Consider the following 20782-nt stretch of genomic DNA (forward strand, 5'->3'; position numbering starts at 1 on the left):
ACTTTCTGTCATTAATTTAATTTCACAGTAATATATCCTATTTACTTCTGTTATATTGCACAAATTTTCAGTGGACAGTCTTCATTGCTGTGTTCATTTGTTTTGGCAGACTTCTAACATTGTTGGGTCTTAATGACTTTCTGTAGTCTATCAATTTCTATTAAATCAAACAACTCTTCCCGTGGGTCATTTTTTTTTTTTTTTTTAACGAAGGGCAATTTCTGTGTTCTACATTTCCTTTCGGCATTCTACAGAAAGTTCCAGAACATCTTCCTGTGCCATATTCTCGAACTTCATCCTGTGTCCTCCATTGCACTTTCATATGGGAACTTACTAGCCTATCATTTCACAATATTGACTGCATCAGAGTTACCAGTTTCCTGCTCCTTCCCTTGTTGTGCAACTCCAATTGAACTTTGGGGCTTTCAGCAGGAAACCAGTGCAAATGTATTTTCATGTCAAGTGATCAGATGTTTCCTGCTCCACTGGTTTCTCCTTAATTTGGGAATTCAGTTGCCTCACAGACGTTGTCCTGTTAGATACTCAGCTAAAGCATCTTCTGTGTGGAGACATGCGTGAATGGGCGTACCTTCGTTGAAGGTTGTGCGTCAGAGCTGGCAACTCGGCACTTCAAAATCTACTGCCAATCATTAGCGGACCGGAGTTCCGCTGTGGCGACCCCTAACCGGGAAAAGCCGAAAGACACAACAACATCATGCTGTGTTGCTGGCAGAGGTCGATTTTTCTACATTAAATACTTCACTTTGCAGGTAATCCATAATTTGTTTGATGTTCTTCGTGTTTCACTGTTGCAGTCATTACATTTGGGGTTAACTGCTTGCAGTAGCCCTCAGTCAGCCTGATTAACAAAGTCTTGAGTCCTCATCAGTTGCTGTCTCTTCTTCCGTGACATCAGGGGTATAAAACATGCAGCCGATGTCATTACATCAGTCTTTCTTGCCGTGCGGTGCCTGAAGTCGAAGCAGTTCGCAAGTGCCGGTCGGCCGACTCCTGAAATTTTCGTTATCGAGTTTCAGAACTGAAGTCTAAAACTAAAATAGAAGTACCCCGTTGGGGAAACATTTTCTTGCTCTAAACCGATGTCAGTCAAAGTAAATAATTGCATTTCTTGTGGAAAGCAAATACCTCATAAAGATTTTCATTCGTACTGTATCCCTTGCCTAGGCCCTGACCACGACGTACCTTGTTGTCAGTTTTGTGTCTTATTTAAACCACAAACTATTCGTCATTGGTATATTTGCGCTTCTAAATATTTAGGTGCTCTGTTCAATTATCCTAATATGCCTTCAGTAAGCCATCCGACTAGCGACATTCCAAAAAACCGCAAAGATAAAGACAGAGACAGGCCGCCCAGTTCGCCGGTACTCAGTGAGGCGCTTTCGCAGCCTGATACCAGATACTTCAGATTTACAGGCCTCTACTGAGAACCATTCGGAGTCCGGTATGCCGTGAGATGCTTCAACTGTGGAACCTGCGGATGTCTCTACCTTGGATGGGTCCGGAGCCGCTGTGCAGGCACCGGCTTCTGAGGGTGTATTCAGGCCTACTGACTTGCATATTAAACCAAAGCCATCTTCTTCAAGGCCTAAAACTCGAACCATGCCTAGAAAATTGATGCCCAGACTGCATGGTCAGGCCTCTCTGCCTAAAAAACAAATGAGAATGACTGAAGATCTTATTACTTTAATCTGGGGAAGCCAACCTTCCCCCTCTGAGACCTAGGACTGAGTTTGCTTATGATACTTCTGACCAGGATTCTGAAATTTATGCTTCCTCTGATGACCTGGATTTTACCCTCTTCTACCCATGAGAATTCTGATGCTGAGGACTCTATTCCCTCTGCCCCCCCCCCCCCCAAGAGGATTTCTCTTTTGGCGAAACCTTGCATACTCTCAGGGAGCATTTTTGTTGGGAAAGTCAGGATTTCTCTGATTCTAAAAAGAGGCTTAAGGATTTCTTACTCTTGCCCCAGCGTAGGCCTTTAGCTATACTTCCTGTACTGGACATCGTCTATGATGCCTTTTTGGAATCTAGCATGGCCCCTGACTCTCTACCTCCTGCTTCCAGAAAACCTGATAGGAATTACAGGGTTCCTGACTCTCAAGTTCCTTTTCAAAAATCCTACTGCGGATCCTGAAACCGTTTCACAGGGATCCAAGGACTTTAAAGATACTATTGCCAAAAATCCTACCCCCTGTGATAGAGACTCCAGGGCACTGAATAGATGGGGTAAAAAGTACTTTTGCAACTTTGGCCATTAGGGCCTTGAATTGCCAGTTTCATATGTTAAAGTATCAGCTGCATGTTATTGGATTGCTTAAACAGCTGATGTTTTATTCCTGATTGTGCTGAAAATAAGGATTTAGAGGATTTAATGCATTCTGCTGAACAAGTTGGTAAACATACGTTGCAATGTGGTTTTGATTCACTAGAGGCATCTTGCAGGGCTGCGGTAACAACAGGTTCTGTACTTAGAAGGCATGTATGGCTTAAGGAGCAATCCTTGCCAGATCATGTTAAAGCGAGATTACTGGATGCTCCCTTAAATCCGGACTGCCTGTTTGGCAACAAGGCAGAAGAAGTTCTTAAAAAGATGGAGGAAAAAGCTAAGTCTATGCAAACTGTTAAAGATTTTTTTACAAGTACAACCTCCAGGATTTAGTAGGCATTGGCCTTCTAAGAATTGGTCCTTTTCTGCCTTTTCCAGACCTTCTCAGTCCAAACCCAGATCCAGCAGAGCACCCAGGCTTCAGTCCCAGGGGATGCACAGGACTAAGCAGTGGGGGGGCCTCCACTTGCAAATCTGGGAGTAATAAAACTCTCCCCTGTGGTAAACTGTCTCAGTGACTTACTTTAAAAACTTCCAAGCACTTCTCAGCCGACTGCCCCTTTGGGGGGAAAGATTGCACTTCATGCAAAGAACTGGGGACTCATTACCCAGGACAAATGGGTTTTAAATAGTGTCACAAGGATACAGATTGCACTTCCACACGTTACCAACTCCCAAGTGGTTGGCCGGATCTACCTCCAAATCAGTGGGCAGAGGCCGAAAAGCAAGTACTCTCTCTCTTAAGCATAGGGGCTATTCAATTGGTATCAGAAGAAGAAAAGGGACAAGGTTTCTACTAGAGATTTTTCCCGGTACCCAGAAAAGACAATTCATGATGTCCTATCCTGGACCTGCCTACTCTAAACACCTTTTTTGTTAATTCCAAAATTAATGATGCTGACTCTTCACCAGTTGCTTCCTATGCTAAGCAAAGATGCCTGGTTGGCAGCACTAAATTTAAAGGAAGCATACCTGCACATCCCAATCAGGGAAGATACCTACACTTCAAAGAAGGCTACATGCACCATCAGTTCTCTGCACTACACCTTGGCTTACCTACTGCGCTCAGGGTATTCACAAAGTGCCTAGCTCCAGTCACTGCATTTTGCAGGCAAAGAAATATTCAAATATACCAATACCTGGACGATTGTCTAATTCAGGCAGAAAACCAGGACATACTTTCGAATCATCTGGCTTTTGTACTAAGGGTGCTAACTTGCCTGGTGTACACCATAAATGAAAAGAAATCACACCTGGTACCTTGTTAACAAATTATATTCCTGGGAGCAAGCTTGAATACAACTTTCCAGATGGCTTTCTTCATGCCAAAGAAACAAATTCACTTGACAACCTACTTCAAACAAGTGGCCACAAAAACCCTGCTATCTGCAAGGCAAATACTACAAGCCTTAGGGTTCAAGGCCTCCTGCATTATTCTAATTCCTTATGCAAGACTGCATATGAGAACTACAACAGTATCTAAAAAGCCTATGGTGTCAACATTCTCAGGATCTAGAAGCAATGATTCCTATCATTCCTTGTCTATGCCTAGAGTTCATTTGGTGGGCAGAGGCCTGCCACCAAAACAAGGGACTACCATTCACACTAACCCCTGCTGCCCAAACCCTAACAGACGCATGGGGGGAGGGGGCACACCTAGCAGGGAAGTGCATTCAGGGCAAATGGAACCCAATTCAAATGCACCTTCACATCAATCATAAAGAAATGTTAGCTGTACAGAATGCTCTGACAGCCTTCAAGGACCACATTCTTTCAGGACAATTAATGGTAAAGACGGACAACACCACTGTTATGTGGTACATATGCAAGCAGGGGGGTACACATTCTTACCCCCTCTGCAGACTAGCCATGGCATTGTGGGACACGGCCTTGAGCTACCAAGTGCATCTACAAGCTCAATTTCTGCCAGGAAAACTAAATGCACTGGCAGACGGACTAAGCAGAAACCTCATGGATCCACATGAGTGGAAACTGGAACCAAGGATTTTCAACATGTTCACAAGCAAATGGGGGAGCCCAGATATAGACCTGTTTGTCTCCCCCCACAACTATCAATTGGAAAAGATTTCCGCAAAGAACTCCCCACAGACCAGCTTGGAAAGTGGATGCTCTGTCCTTCAACTGGAAAAACCCATCAGTTTATGCCTTTCCTCCTCTGCCTCTGCTCTCCAAAGAACTACTAAAAATCAAACAAGATAAACCAAGGATGATTTTAATTGCACTAGCCTGGCCACGGCAACATTGGTACCCCCTCCTGCATAGTGTGTCACTGTTGGCCCCATGGCACCTGCCTCAGACTCCTACCATGCTGTCTCAGCAAGAGAACCAGATTCCGCACCCTCTGCTTCAAACACTGAACCTAGCAGCCTGCCTAATTACCTAAGCTCTCCTTTACCATCCCTCAGTAAACCAGTGATGGATGTCATTTTAGAGACAAGGGGGCCTAGTTCTAGAAAATGTTATGCTGAAAAATGGAAAAGATTCTGTGCCTGCAACCAATCTCAAGGGATGAGCACAGCAGTGCCCAATTTACCTCAGATTTTACAATACTTAACGGAGATGCTTCATAAGGGCCTGTCTTTTTCCTCAATAAAAATTCACTCCTCCGCCATTTCAGCTCATTATAACACAGAACCTCCCCTTTTCTCTCATCCACTGCTCAAGCTGTTCCTCAGAGGGGCCAAAAAAAATTTAAAACCACCCAGGAGAGCTCCAACTCCAGCCTTGGACTTTAACTTTGTATTGGAGAAACTCACCCTTCCTCCTTTTCAGCCAGCTGCTACTTGTAGATTTAAAATTCCTTTCTTGGAAAATTGCTTCCCTTTTAGCCATCACTTCAGCAAGAAGGGTATCTGAATTACAGGCCCTTATGGCAGTGGAGCCTTTTCATCATTTTTCATGCGGACAGGGTGTCCCTCAGGACCAATCCCTCTTTCATGCCAAAGGTGGTATCCAGTGTGGCCTTTAATCAGTCCATTCATTTGCCAACCTTCTTTCCTAATCCGCAGAACAAAGAGGAACGGATACTGCACTCCTTAGATGTGCACAGACAACTTAGATTCTACTTAGACGAGACTAAACCTCAAAGGAAATCTGAACAACTGCTGGTAGCAATTGCTGGAGGGACAGAGGGGAAGGCTATTTCAAAGCAAACCATTTCCAAATAGATAGGCCATTGCATTAATTTCTGCTATAAGCACCATGGAAAACCTATCCCACAGGGGATCAGATTCCACTCAACCAGGGCTGCATCTACCTCTGCAGCCTTTCTCAGAGGCATACCTACCAGGGACATGCTAGAAGCTTCTACCTAGAGTTCTGTACATAGTTTCACCAAGCATTACCATTTGCCAATTTTCTTTAAATCCAGAGCTGGCTTTGCCACTGTAGTTTTGCAGGGCGTTATAGCTGGTCCTACTGCTATCTAAATTCTTCCTACCATCCTTAGCTTTGGAAATCTACCCAAATGTAAAATGACTGCAGCAGTGAAACACGAAGAACATAGTACAGTTGTGTACACTTACCATAAATGTAGATGTTCGAGTGTATTCACTGTTGCAGTCCTGGTTACCCTCCCTCCAGCCCCCTGTCTTCTTTTGGCTATACCTCTTCTCTCCTTTTCAATGCTTAAAAGCTTTTTGGTGTATTTGCTTTTTTGTTTGAGATATAACCTTGTATATTTTATAGATTTAATTGCTTCCCATTAGGGGGGCACTTTACATCTGGGGCAAGAAAAACTGATGTAAAGACGTCGGCTGCATGTTTTATACCCCCTGACGTACTGACGTCATGGAAGAAGAGACCGCAGCCGACGTAGGATCCAAGACTTTGTTAATTAGACCGAATGAGGGCTGTTGCAAGCAGATAACCCCAAATGTAATGACTGTGCAACAGTGAATACATTTGAACATCTACATTTATGGTAGGTGTACACAACTGTACTTTTCTTTAACTTCTCCATTACCAATCCTCTTTTCTGCTTCCCCTTTGTTTTCTTATTTTTTTGTATTGTAAAAATATCCATATCTGGATGCCTTTGCCTGTATTAGGTTCCAAATGTCTTTGGTGTTGCTTTTTTGTATTCATTAGTTTTGCTTTTCCATTGTATAAATATTGCACCATATTAAATCTGTTTTTCTTTCACATGTCCTTATTTCTTCTTCAGATGTCTCTTGCTCCTTCTATTTCTCCTTACTTGGGGGACTCATTTGTTTCATCCATCCACAACAACTTTTTCACCGTTTTGCACATGGGGTCAGTGTCACTTTAACAGTGACAATCATCTAGAGGCAAGGTTCCATCATGCTGTGACGTAACCTGTGTTAGACTTTCTACACCAATTCCTTCACTTTGCAGGTATTCCATAACATCATCTTTTATTTTTTTCAACTTATAATTTACTAATTTTCAGTTCTACATTCCCCTTAGTGATCTTATTTTTTGTATTGTTAAGTTTTCCATTTCTGGGTTCCTTTGCTTGTATTTCTCTTTGAATGTTTTTGGAGCTGCTTTTTTGTGTTTATTAATTTGACTTTTTCCTTTGCATAAATATTGCACCATATCAGATCTTTGTTTCCCATGTCCATATTTCTCTTTCATACCTTTCAAAAATCTCTAGATTTTGTTGTTTGTATTTTGCACTTACTCATCATTTACTTGTTTTTCCAAGCTGCCCAAGGTTTCTTGGTCTTTACAATGTTTTTCATGAATCTGTTGTGTTAATGAACACAAATTTACATTTGAAGTTAGACAGTTTTTTCTTGTGCAAGTATTTTTCTGTCCTCTAATTTCTCTCTCAATCTTTTTGTGTAACTTCTGTCTGGAAATTCTGGGCTTCTTGTATAATAGTAACAATATATAATTTCTTTTTTTATCCGGAATAGTCCACTGTATCATCTTATGGCTCTTTTTTGGTCTGTCAGTTTTTGTGGCTTTTGTGAACTACTACTTCCTTCTGCAGCAAGAGGGTGGGCGAGCATCCTCCCCCTGAGCCTGGCCTAACAACATTGTAGGAACGTTTCCATCTCTTGAAGATTCTACACACGTTTTTTTTTCCCATTCCTGCCACCAGTGTGGCTATCAGGATTGGGCAGTCCTATTCTGGGACTTGTGCACCCCGGCTGTCTTTTTTTATTTTTAACCTACTTCTTTCTCTCCGTGATGGACTATGTTTTATATAGCACATATCTCAGTGTCATCTTGGTGAGATTTTGTAAAAAAAAAAAAAAAAAAAAAAAAAAACTCGTGAAGGTACTCATCACAACATGAGGATGGATTAATTTTCAACAATACTACTCTCCTTTGCTTGTTGATTTCTCATCCCTTCAGTTGGATCCCCATGCCCATTTGGTATGGTATGACTGATGTAAACACTGACTTGCCTATCCCCAGTCATACCCACAATGACTGCAGATCTTCTGTATTGATCTGTTCCCCTACGAGGAACAGACTGATAGCCAACACTTGGCTTTAACGTCCTTAGCTACATATCCTTGCCTATTCAAACTTCTTGCCATCTAGCTTGATGGTCTTCACTGTGTTCGTACTGTAATGTCGACCCTCTAGGCTTCTCTGAAGTTTTGGACATACCTACAAGCAGCATAAAATCAAAGTTTGTATTTGTAACCAATGCTTTGCACTGGATATACTGGGTACATAAGCTATTTTTTTTAAGACTTCCTTAACAATAAGAACTTACAATAATACTTAAAATTATTTACATCTAAGTTACATCGTTGGATTTTAGTGAGTTGTTCTAGAGATAAGTTTCTTCTCCCGTCTTTGGGTGGGCATTACTCGCAGCACTGGGATACTGCTTTTGCTTTGTTTTTTATATTTCCAAAGAAAGGAAGATTTCATGTTACATTAATTAACTGCAGAGAATTAAAACATACATGTAGAGACAAATAGAACTCCAGTTGTAAAAAAAATAAAAAAAAAAAAAATACTCCAGTGCAGTGTTAGAAGATAGCTTGCAGAAAATTGTGCCAACTAAAGTTTGTTTTCACCCAGTTATGCAAACAGAATTATGCATACTTGAGCATGCAAAGACTGAAAATTGCTTCAGTGCTCCTCCCATATTATGCAGTCGAACAATTCACAAGTTATTTTTATACTTAAATGCCATTATTAGGTAAAGTGATTTTTTTCCTCCTACAGTAAAGTATAGCAGTTGTCTTGGTCATCATCTGTGTGAGACTCATCATCATATACTTCACAGTCAGATTTGCACAGGGTTCAAACAGAGGATTGAGTAGTTTGCTCATCAGTAACAGAACATGCATTCCATTAAGAGCTTCTTATCCAGTCGGTTGCGGACTGAGAATTTGTACATACCTGAATACCACTGGGAGCATGTATTTTAACACCAATGGAGAAGTTAATTTACACTTAATTCCTGAAGTGGCATTTTTGTAATTTGCAAAAACTAAGATATGTGCCATTACGTAGTACTCCTGTACTGTCATCCGTCAGATGTCGATTTTTTTTTTTTTAACCTGGCTGCCGAAGTCACCTTATGATCACCATTTAGATCACCGTTGCAGTAGCCTAAGCTATATGGATTGTAGCCTTGTCTAAAGTATGACCACCGGCTAACTTTCAAAGCTTTAGGGCATCTCCCACACCCTCCAAACAGCCATTGGCTCAAGCAGAGCCATATAAGAGGCAGTCTGGGTGCCAAAAGCTTCAGAGCTTTTTGCCACTGAAGTACTTTGCCACTGCAAGCTGTGTGGTTCTGATGGTTTGCTAGCTATCCTTTCAGGGTGGGGAAGATAAGTCCCCTTCTGGATCTTCCACCGCTTCACTTTTCTATGAACAAAGCTTTGTTTTTTTCTGTGCATTTCATTATTTTATTGTAGGAAGTACTGTCTTATGGGAGTGTCTTCTGCTGAGAGTCTTATCAGCATGGCACATATTGACTTGGCAATATAAGCCCACTCTTCCTTGCAAAAGTGCTCCAAGTCTGTCATATTGCGAGGGCATCTCTTGTACACAGCCCTCTACAGGTCACCCCACAAATTTTTCTATTGGATTTAGGTCTGGGCTCTGGCTGGGCCATTCCAAAACTTTAATTTTCTTGTGGTGAAGCCATTCTTTTGTTGATTTGGATGCATGTTTGGGTCATTGTCTTGTTGAAAGGTGAAATTCCTCTTCATCTTCAGCTTTCTAGCAGAGTCCTGAAGGTTTTCGTCCAAAGGTGACTGGTATTTGGAACTGTTCATAATTCTCTCCACCTTGACTAAAGCCCCAGTTCCAGATGAAGAAAACCAACCCCAGTGCAAGATACTGCCATCACCATGCTTCACAGTAGGGATGGTGTTCTTTTGGTGATGTTAAGTGTGGTTTTTGTGCCAAATACACCTTTTGGAATTGTGGCTAAAAAGTTCAACCTTCATCTCATTTATTTATTTATTTTTATTTTATTTATAGTTTGCCAGGATAGTCCATTGGGCCACAAGAGCCAGTTTTCAATGGAGTTTTGGGGAGAAAAGCTCCAGAAAATTACAAATTACAGATTTAACATGAGTACATTATTAGAGAAATGTAATGTGCACAAATGAAGCAAAATTAAACAAATAGAAAAACACATTAGTAGAGTGCACATATTGGTACAATGCAGTAGGAGTAATATTTACAAACAGTCAAAGTTTTTAACAGTTTAAGATATTAGCACAAGGCAATAACAGAAACAGTCTAAGTTTTTTACCAGTTATGCTAATTCATGCAGTTGACTTCTAGGCTTCTTAATTGTACCATTCTAGGAGTTATGCCAATTCCTACAGTTAGAGGTACAAAACAATAGGAGGCTATTATGAATCCTAGCTTACAGAGAGTAGCTATAGTGAGACTGTCAGTATATCATCACTTCATCAGACCATACATATTTTCCCACATGCTTTTGGAGGCTTGATGTATTGTTTTGCAATTTTTAGCCAAGCCTGGATGTTTTTTCTGTGCAAGAAAAGGCTTTCGTCTTGCAACCCTACCCCATAGTCCAGACATATGGAGAATATGGGCGATGGTTGTCACATGTAGTACACAACCAGTACCTGCCAGAAATTCCTGCAGCTCCTTCAGTGTTGCTGTAGGTCTCTTGGCAGTCTCCCTGACAAGTTTTCGTCTAGTCTTTTCATCAATTTTGGAGGGACGTCCAGATGTTCTTTGTGTTTCACTGTTGCAGTCATTACATTTGTGTAATCTGCTGGCAGGTTGCCCTCAGTTGGCCTGAATAACAAAGTCTTGGGTCCTGCGTCATTTGTGGTCTCCTCTTCCATGACGTCAGGTCGTCAGGGGTATAAAACATGCAGCAGACACCATTTTAATCAGTCTTTCTTGCCGCGCGCTGCTCGAAGCAGAAGTAGTTCGCAAGTGCCCGTTGGCCGACTCCTGATATTTTCATTTTCGAGTTTCAGAACCGAAGTCTTCAAACTAAAGCTAAGTACCCCGTTGGGGAAACATTTTCTTGTTCCTTACCGATGTCAGTAAAAGTTAATAATTGCATTACTTGTGAGAAGCAAATACCTCATAAGGATTTTCATTTGTACTGCATTCCTTGCCTAGGCCCTGACCACAATGTGCCTTGCTGTCGGTTTTGTGCTAAATTTAACCAACGCACTATTAAGCGTCTGTATATTTTTGCTTCTAAATATTTTGGTTCAAGATTTAACTACCCTGAAATGTAGTCTGTTAGCAATCCGACTACTGGAATTCACAAAAAACGCAAGGAAAAAGACAGAGACTGTCGAGGTCCAAAACTGATGACGAAGCTTCTCCTAAGCTAGTCGCCGGTTCTCAGTGAGGTGCTTTCGCAGCCCCTGATACCCGCTACTTGTGAGTCGCAGGCCCCTACTGAGAGTCAGAGACCCATTTGGAGTCCGGTATGCCGCAAGATTCGCAAAGTATTGAACCCACAGATGTCTCTCCCTTGGATGTGTCAGGAGCCGCTGAGCAGGCACCGGCTTCTGAGGGTGTTTGCAGGCCTCAGCATTTTTATATTAAACCGATGCCATCAACAAATACAAGGTAAAAAAACAACTTCTATGTCTAAAAAACCGATGCATGTGCCACGTGCTCAGGCTCTTATGCCTAAAAAAGAAGTTATCAAAATGGCTGAGGATTTAATTACCTTGATCAGGGGTTCCCAAACCCCCCCCCTGCTAAGAGGCCTTGGCAAGGCACTGATTATGAATCTTCAGAGCAGGTTTGCATTTCTTCTGATTCCTCTTCTGATCAGGAATTTTCTATTCCACCTTATGAGGATTCTGATGCGGAGGAATCCATCCCATCTGCATCTCTTCCTGAGGATTACTCTTTTGGAGAGATTCTGCATACTTTAAGGGAACATTTTCACTGGGAGAGTCAGGACGCCTCTGAATCAAAAAAGAGGCTTAGGGATTTCCTTCTTCCTCAGCATAGGTCTTTGGCAATACCTCCTGTATTAAACGTGGTGGATGTGTTCTTGGAATCCAGCATGGTTCCTGATTCCTTGCCTCCGGCTCCTAGTAAGCCAGACAGATATTACAGGGTTCCCGACTCCCACGCATTTCTTTTCAAAAATCCTGCTGCTGATCCTGAGACTATTTCTCAGGGTCCCATGGGTGTTGAGGCTTGTACAGCCAAAAATCCTACCCCTTCTGATAGAGATTGCAGGGCGCTGGATAGATGGGGTAAGAAGGTTTATACGTCTGCAATCTTGGCAATCAGGGCTTTAAACTGCCAGTTTCATATGCTTAAATATCAACAGCATGCTATGGGCTTACTGAAACAGAAAATTATGTTGATTTCTGATTGTGTGGAAAGTAGAGTTACAGGATTTATTGCATGCAGCAGAACAGGTTGGAAAGCATACTTTGCAATGTGGTTTTGATTCCTTGGAGGCCTCTTGTAGGGCCGCCATTACTGGATCTGTGATAAGAAGGCATGCCTGGCTCAAGGAGCAAAATCTGCCTGATCATGTTAAAGCTAAATTGTTGGATGCCCCTTTGCAGCATGATACTCTGGTAATAAGGCAGAAGAGGTTTTAAAGAAACTGGAAGACCAAGCTAAATCTATGCAAACTGTAAAATATTTTTTGCAAGTGCAGCCACCCAGGTTCAGTAGGCACTGGCCTACTAAAAATTGGTCCTTTCCTGTGTCCAGCAGAGCCACTCAGGGCAAACCCAGATGCTCAAAAGGCTCCAGATATCAATCACAGGGATCTTGCAGGTCAAAGCAGTGGGGTGCCTCCACCTCCAAATATGGAGGTAACAAAGCACAACCCTACAATAAGAAGTCTCAATGACTTTCCTCTACCATCTCCAAGCACTTATCTTTTGGCAGCCCCCTTGGGGGGATAGCTAGCACTTCATGCTCAAAATTGGCAGTTAATTACCCAGGACAAGTGGGTATTAAACATAGTATCCCAGGGGTACAGATTTCATCTCCATACTTTGCCGATTCCAAATGGATGGCTGGATCTGCCACAAAACCAGTGGGCAGAGGCTCAGAAACAAGTCATGTCCCTCATGGATATGGGGGCTATTCAACTGGTACCAGAAAATGAAAAAGGACAAGGATTTTATTCAAGACTTTTTCCTGGTACCCAAAAAAGGCAATTCATTTGTCCAGTACTGGACTTAACGATTCTGAACACATTCCTTGACATTCCAAAATTCAAAATGCTGTCTTTACAACAGCTACTTGGCTGTGCTAGGCAAGAATGCTTGGTTAGTAACTCTAGACTTGAGGCATACCTGCATATCCCAGTAAGGAAATCTTGCAGAAGATACCTCCGCTTCAAAGAAGGCTTTTTGCATTACCAATTCTCTGCATTGCTCTTTGGCTTATCTACTGCACCCAAGGTCTTTACAAAGTGCCTGGCACCAGTAATTGCATTCTGCAGACAAAGAAACTTTCAAATTTATCCTTATCTGGACAATTGTCTCATTCAGGCAGAAGGCAAGGGGACACTTCTTCAACAGCTGGCATTTGTAAAAAGGCTTCTAGCATGCCTATGGTACACCATAAACGAAAATAAATCACAACTGGTACCCTCTCAGATAATTACATTCCTAGGTGCAAGCTTGAATACAACTGCCCAGATGGCTTACCTCACGCAAGACAAACAACTGCAATAGACAACATACTTAAAACAAATTGCAACAAAAACCCAGTTATCTGCAAGACAAACTTCAATGGTACATAAAAAGTTTATGGAGTCAACATTGTCACAGTCTGGAAACCATGATCCCTCTCATTCCATGCCTACAACAGGAGTTTCTTTGGTGGGCAGAGACATGTCACCAAAACAAGGGACTGTCATTCACTCTACCCCCTGCCACCCAAACCCTAACTACAGATGCATTAGACTATGCTTGGGGGGCCCACCTGGCAGGGAGATACATTCAGGGCAAATGGAGCCCAAACCAAATACATCTGCATATCAACGAGAAAGAAATGCTAACTGTTCAGAATGCTCTGATAGCCTTCAAGGACTTACTTCATCCAGGACAACTACTGATAAAGACAGACAACACCACAGTTATGTGGTACATAAACAAGCGGGGGGGGGGTACCCGTTCCTACCCCCTTTGCAGAGTAGCCATGGCCTTGTGGAACACAGCCTTGACTTACAAATACATCTTCAAGCTCAGTTTCTGCCTGGAAAGCAAAATACTCTGGCAGACGACCCAAGCAAAAATCTTATGGACCCGCACGAATGGAAACTGGATCCACAAATCTTCAACATGTTAACACAGAAATGGGGAAGCCCAGACATAGATCTATTTGCCTCTCTCCAAAACTATCATTTGGACAAATTCTGCACGAGAACTCCTCACAAAATAGCATGGAAAGTGGATGCTCTATCCTTCAGCTGGAAAAACCTATCAGTCTATGCCTTTCTCCATATGCTGCTACTCTCCAAGGTATTACTAAAAGTCAGACAGGAAAAACCAAAAATGATTTTAAATGCTCCGGACTGGCCTCGCCAGCACTGGTATCTGCTTCTAAGGAATATGTCACACCTTCCTCCGTGGCACTTGCCTCAGACACCTCACCTACCGTCTCAGCAGAACTATCAAATTCTGCACACTCGGCTCCAAACTCTGAATCTTGCAGCATGGCTAGTCAACTAATTTAATTATTCAAACCACATCTCTCAGTAAACTTGTGATGGATGTCATTTTGGAAGCCAGAAGGCCTAGTACTAGAAAATCTTATGCTGATAAATGAAAGATTATGTGCTTGGAACCAAGCACAGGGAATAGACACAGCAAAGCCTATTATTCCTCAGATTTTACAATACTTAACTGAGATGCTTGACAAGGGCCTATCTTTTTCTTCAATAAAAATCCATGCCTCTGACATCTCGGCTCATTGCAACACAGAGAACTCCTCTCTTTTCTCATCCACTGCTAAAACAGTATCGCAGAAGGGCCAAAAATTTAAGGGCTCCCAGGAGAGCGCCAACTCCCGCATGGGACCTCAATTTTGTGCTGGAAAAACTCGCCCTACCTCCTTTTGAACCAGCAGCTACTGCGGATATAAAATTTCTTTCTTGGAAGATGGCTTTTCTTTTGGCAGTCACTTCAGCTAGAAGGGTTTCAGAACTACAGGCTCTCATGGCATTGGAGCCTTTCATTATATTTTACCCGGACAGGGTGGCCCTCAGGATCAATCCTTCCTTTATGCCTAAGGTGGTATCCAGTGTGGCTCTTAACCAAGCCATTCACCTGCCAACGTTTTTCCCAAATCCGCAGAACAAGGGGTAGCGGATTCTGCATTCATTGGATGTACACAGACAACTAGGATTCTACTTTAAACAGGACAAAATCTCTAAGAAAGTCTGAGCAACTACTGGTAGCATTTGCTGCAAGATCAGAGGGGAAGGCTATATCAAAGCAGACTATTTCTAAATGGATATGCCACTGCATTCGTTTCTGCTATTTGCACCATGGTAAACCTGTGCCCAAGGGGATCCGGTCCCATTCCACCAGGGCTGCCTCTACTTCAGCAGCTTTTCTCAGAGGGGTCCCAACCAAAGTCATTCTAGAAGCTGCTACTTGGAGCTCTGCTCGTACATTCACAAAGCATTACCATTTACCTCTCTTCTAAATCTAGGGCAGGCTTTGCCACTGCAGTCTTGCAGGGCCTTATAGCTGCTCCTAATGCTGTTTAGTTCCATCCTCCCATCCATAGCTTTGGGATTCTACCCAAATGTAATGACTGCAACATTGAAACATGAAGAACATAGTAAAGTTGTATACACTTACCATAAATGTAGATGTTAGAGTGTATTCACAGTTGCAGTCTGGATTACCCACCCGCCATCCCTCATTCTATACCTTTTCTTTCCTTCACTATACTCAAAAGCTTTGTGGTGCATTTGCTTTTAGTTGAAGGTAAATGTTATGTTTCTAAGGTGCATTTATATATTTACTGTTTGTTTATATATTTTTGCTCCTCATTTGGGGGCACCTGACATCTGGGGCAAGAAAAACTGATTAAAATGGCGTCGGCTGCATGATGTCCTTCAAGGATGCATCTGCAGTCATAACATATGGGTTGTCCTGCCTCAGGCAGCCCTTCGGTCGGCCGGATTCCAAAGTCTGTGTCTGGCCTCGGCTGATGTCGCACTTCACCCAACGTCATAGCTCCTGGGGTATAAAGGCATCAGCTGACGCCATTTTCCTCAGTCTTTCTTGCCGCGCGGTGCCCGAAGCAGAAGCTGTTCGCAAGTGCCGGTCGGTCAGATCCAGAGATTTCAACTACCGAAGACTTCTAAAAAAGCTAAGTACCCCGTTGGGGACTCTTTCTTGCCTCCGCCGATGTCAGACAAAGTAAATAATTGTTTAACTTGTGGGAAACAAATACCTCATAAGGATTTCCACTCTTACTGCCTTCCTTGCTTAGGCCCAGACCACGACGTATCCGCTTGTTTAGCCTGTGCTTCCTTCAACCGACGGACTCTTAAGACGTCGGTCGGAGTTTGCAGAAGAGTTTTTTGGTTCCGCTTTTGCATATAAAATGCCGTCTGAGACTCCGACTACACATTTAGCCATAAAACGCTAGGAAAAGGACCGACACTCGCGGCCCGCGGTTTCGGCTGAAACCACGGTTAGGCCTACCGCGAGTGTCTCTGTTTCGGCTGAAACAGAGTCCTCGGTTCTTCCTTCTGCCGATAGCATGCCTCTGACAACCGAGGCCACAGAGGCCCCGGCTGAGTCGGCTACAGAAATTCCTACCGAAGAAGCAGGCGCACAAGAATTGTCCGACACCATTCCTTTGGACATCTCTACTCCTGCACGTGTGGCAGCTAGACCCCCTGCTTCTATGTCTATTAAGGCCTTCTCCAGGGCTAAAGCAGCTAAACTTTCCAAGGCCTTGACAACGAAATCTTCCTCTCACAGACCTTCCTCAAGTTCTCAGATTCTCAGCCTTGCTGAGGACCTTATATCTCTGATTAGGGGATCCCAACCTCACCTAGACAGGGCCTCACAACCTCCTCCTGAAAAAAGGCCTAGGACTGATCCCCCTGAACCTCTCTCCTCTGACTATTCCTCGGATGGATCAGATTTATCAGACCATCAGGAAGGACCATACTCACCTTATGAGGATTCGGATGCAGAAGACTCCATTCCTTCTGCCTCCCCCCCAGAAGAGTTTTCCTTTGGGGAGACTCTACACTCAATGAGGGAACACTTTCAATGGCAGGGTCAGGATTTTTCTGATTCTAGGAAAAGGCTAAGGACTTTTTTACACTTGCCACAGCATAGGCCTTTAGCCATACCACCTGTACTATCAGTTGTTGATGATGCATGCAATGATGCCAGTTCAGCCCCTGATTCTCTTCCCCCGGCCCCTGCCAAACCTAATAGATATTACAGGGTCCCGGATTCTCACTTCCACTTGTATAAGGCCCATGCTGCAGACCCAGAAACTATTTCTCAGGGCCCAAAGGGTGTTGCAGCTGCCACTGCCAAAAACCCCCTACCCTCTGAAAGAGAGTCAAGAGCATTAGAGAGATGGGGTAAAAAGGTTTATACATCTGCTACTCTTTCTGCCAGGGCTTTAAACTGTCAATTTCACATGATACAGTACCAGGAATTTTGTTAGATCAGCTGAATAAAAGCGTTCCTCTCCTGAACCTTTAGACCGTAAGTCCCTTCAGGATTTGGTACACAACTCTCAGCAGGTCAGTAATCATTTCTTAAAATGTGGCTATGATGCACTGGAGGCTTCATTTAGATCAGCTATGACTGGAGCAGTGATTCGAAGGCATGCCTGGCTAAAAGAGCAATCCTTGCCAGACCATGTCAAGTCTAAACTCCTAGATGCCCCTATGGAGAAACAAAGTTTATTTGGCTCCCCTGCACAGGAGGTTCTAAAGAAAGTGGAAGAAAAAGCAAAATCTGTGCAAACAGTCTAGGATTTTCTGCAGGTCCAACCTCCGAGGTTCAGCAGAAACTGGCCTTCAAAGAATTGGTCCTTTCCAGACACCTCCAGAGCACAGAGAGGCAGAAATAGACGCCCAAGAGGCAGAGGTCAATCAAGGGGTGCCTACAGGGGTCGTCAGTGGCAACCTGCCAACCAGAGGAGTACCGCCACAGCTGCGACTACAACCACTTCCACAGGACAGACACAATGACTTGGCTCTGATCCCGCCTACCTGGGAACAACTGGAAGCACCCTTGGGCGGAAAGTTAGCTTTATTTTCAAAAAACTGGCATTGCATTACAGGAGACAAATGGACATTGCAAACAATAGACAAAGGCTACAGGTTACACTTCCACACTTTACCAAAAAAGAGAGGAATGCCAAACCTTCCACCAAGCCAGAAGTCAGAGGCTCTAAAACAAATCATCAACTTACTAAGGATGAGAGCAATAGAAAGGGTACCATCTATGGAACAAGGCCAAGGATTTTACTCCAGACTGTTCCTTGTACCAAGAAAAGAAACTCAATGGAGGCCTATTCTCGACTTGTCCGCACTGAACACATATCTCATTGTACCAAAATTCAAGATGCTGACCCTACAGCAACTTCTTCCCATGTTGGGCAAGGAGTCGTGGCTGGTGACTCTAGATCTCAAGGAGGCATACCTGCACGTCCCTATACGACCAGATTGCAGAAGACACCTCAGATTTCTTGCAGGATCAGAGCATTATCCATTCTCAGCATTGCCCTTTGGCTTATCTACTGCGCCCAGAGTATTCACGAAATGCCTGGCATCACACATTGCAGGCTTCAGGGAATTCAAATCTACCCATACCTCGACTGCCTAATGCAAGCGGACAACAAGACAAAAATAATAAAGGATTTGGCCTATGTCATGCAACTGTTACAAGCCTTGGGATACACAGTCAACATACAGAAGTCAAGACTAGTGCCATCCAAAAGGATAACATTTTTGGCAGAACTGGACACAATAACTCAGATGGCTTTTCTCACAGAAGAAAAACAAAAGCAACTCCCAATCTACTTCATGGCATTGACAAGACAAACTCAGCTTACTGCAAGGAAAGTCCTGCAGGCCCTGGGTTACATGGCATCTTGCATAATCTTGATCCCACATGCCAGGCTGCATATGAGAAAATTACAATGGTACCTAAGGAATGCATGGTCTCAACACAGACAAAGTCTAGAAACCATGATACCAATCATTCCATGCCTGAAAAAAGAATTCCTGTGGTGGGCTCAGGCCTGCCAGGCCAACAGAGGGTTGCCTTTCCACAAACCACAACCAAGGCAGACCATCACCATGGACGCCTCAGACCTAGGCTGGGGGGGCACACATGGAAGACAAGTGTATCCAAGGCCTATGGTCTCAAGACCAGCTGAATCTACACATAAATCTAAAGGAGATGCTGGCAGTGAAGCATGCAATCGAGGCATTCAAATCATTCCTCCAGCAAGGACACCTGCTGATAAGGACAGACAATACCACAGTCATGTGGTACATCAACAAACGCGGAGGCACGCATTCCTACCCTCTATGCCGGATGGCAATGGACCTGTGGAACATAGGCCTGAATCTCAACATTCAACTGCAGGCCAGATTCGTACCAGGAAAAGAGAATTCACTAGCAGACAGCTTAAGCAGAACTACCATGGATGCTCACGAATGGATGCTGCATCCAGACATCTTCAAAAACATAACAAAGAAATGGGGAATGCCAGAGATAGACCTGTTCGCCTCCCCACTCAACAGCCAACTGAAGAAATTCTGCTCAAGAGAATACCACCCACAAGCCTGGAGGGTGGACTCCCTTTCTTTCAGCTGGAAGGCCCTGACAGTTTATGCCTTTCCACCTCTCCCACTGATGTACAAAGTTCTACTGAAGATCAGGGAGGAACAGCCAAAGGTGATTCTGATAGCTCCAGACTGGCCAAGGCAGCATTGGTACCCGCTTCTGAGAAGCATGTCTCGGACGAACTCATGGCCTCTACCTCTATGGCCTTTACTTCTAACGCAGAACAACTACAAGACCCTGCATCCAAACTTGAAAACGCTGCAGCTAACTGCCTGGAAAATTGCATAGAACAAAACCAATCTGTTTTATCTCAGAGGGTCAAGGACATTATCCTGGAGGCTCGCAGACCCTCCACAAGAAAAACATACTCGGCCAAATGGAAGAGATTCCTTATTTGGAGTGCATCAAAGGGAACAAATGTCACACTGGCAAACCTAGCACACATCCTAGAATACTTAGCAGAACTGTTCCACAATGGACTGTCCTATTCTTCCATTAAGATTCATGCTTCAGCCATTTCAGCAGAGTACAACATGGATCCTCCTATCTTCTCTCACCCTCTCCTCAGACAATTTTTAAGAGGGATCAAAAAAGTAAAACCTCCAAGGAAACCACCTCTGCCTACATGGGATCTCAATTTTGTGCTGGAAAAATTAACACTTCCCCCTTTTGAACCAGCAGCATCAGCAGACTTACAGTTCTTATCTTGGAAAACTGCTTTCCTTCTAGCAATCACTTCAGCAAGAAGGGTATCCGAGTTACAGGCATTAATGTCAGTGCAGCATTTCCTTATCTTTCACCAGGATAGAGTGTCTCTGAGAACCAATCCTACTTTCATGCCAAAGGTGGTATCCAGGGTATCCTTGAACCAAGCTATTCATTTACCTACGTTCTTCCCTAACCCACAGAACAGGGGGGAAAATCTATTGCACACCTTGGATGTACATAGACAACTGCGCTACTATCTGGACAGAACTAAAACCAACAGAAAAACTGACCAGCTTCTGGTAGCATATGCAACAGGAGTGCAAGGAAAAGCAATTTCCAAACAATTTCAAAATGGATAGGAAATTGCATTCGATTCTGCTACTCTTTTCATGGAAAGACAACTCCTGAAAATATCAGGCCTCACTCCACAAGAGCCACAGCCACCACTACAGCTTTCCTACGAGGAGTG

At 43.4% G+C, this 20782-nt stretch overlaps 1 protein-coding gene across 3 annotated transcripts in view; it reads left to right on the forward strand.

The window, feature by feature from the left end:
- The window catches only part of TRIM24 (tripartite motif containing 24), a 1966170-nt gene that overhangs the window by 162665 nt on the left and 1782723 nt on the right, over positions 1-20782 (forward strand). The window lies entirely within an intron of this gene.

Source organism: Protopterus annectens, chromosome 11.part0, assembly GCF_019279795.1.
Source record: "Protopterus annectens isolate FY-2018-M chromosome 11.part0, PAN1.0, whole genome shotgun sequence".
Lineage (NCBI taxonomy): Eukaryota > Metazoa > Chordata > Ceratodontiformes > Protopteridae > Protopterus > Protopterus annectens.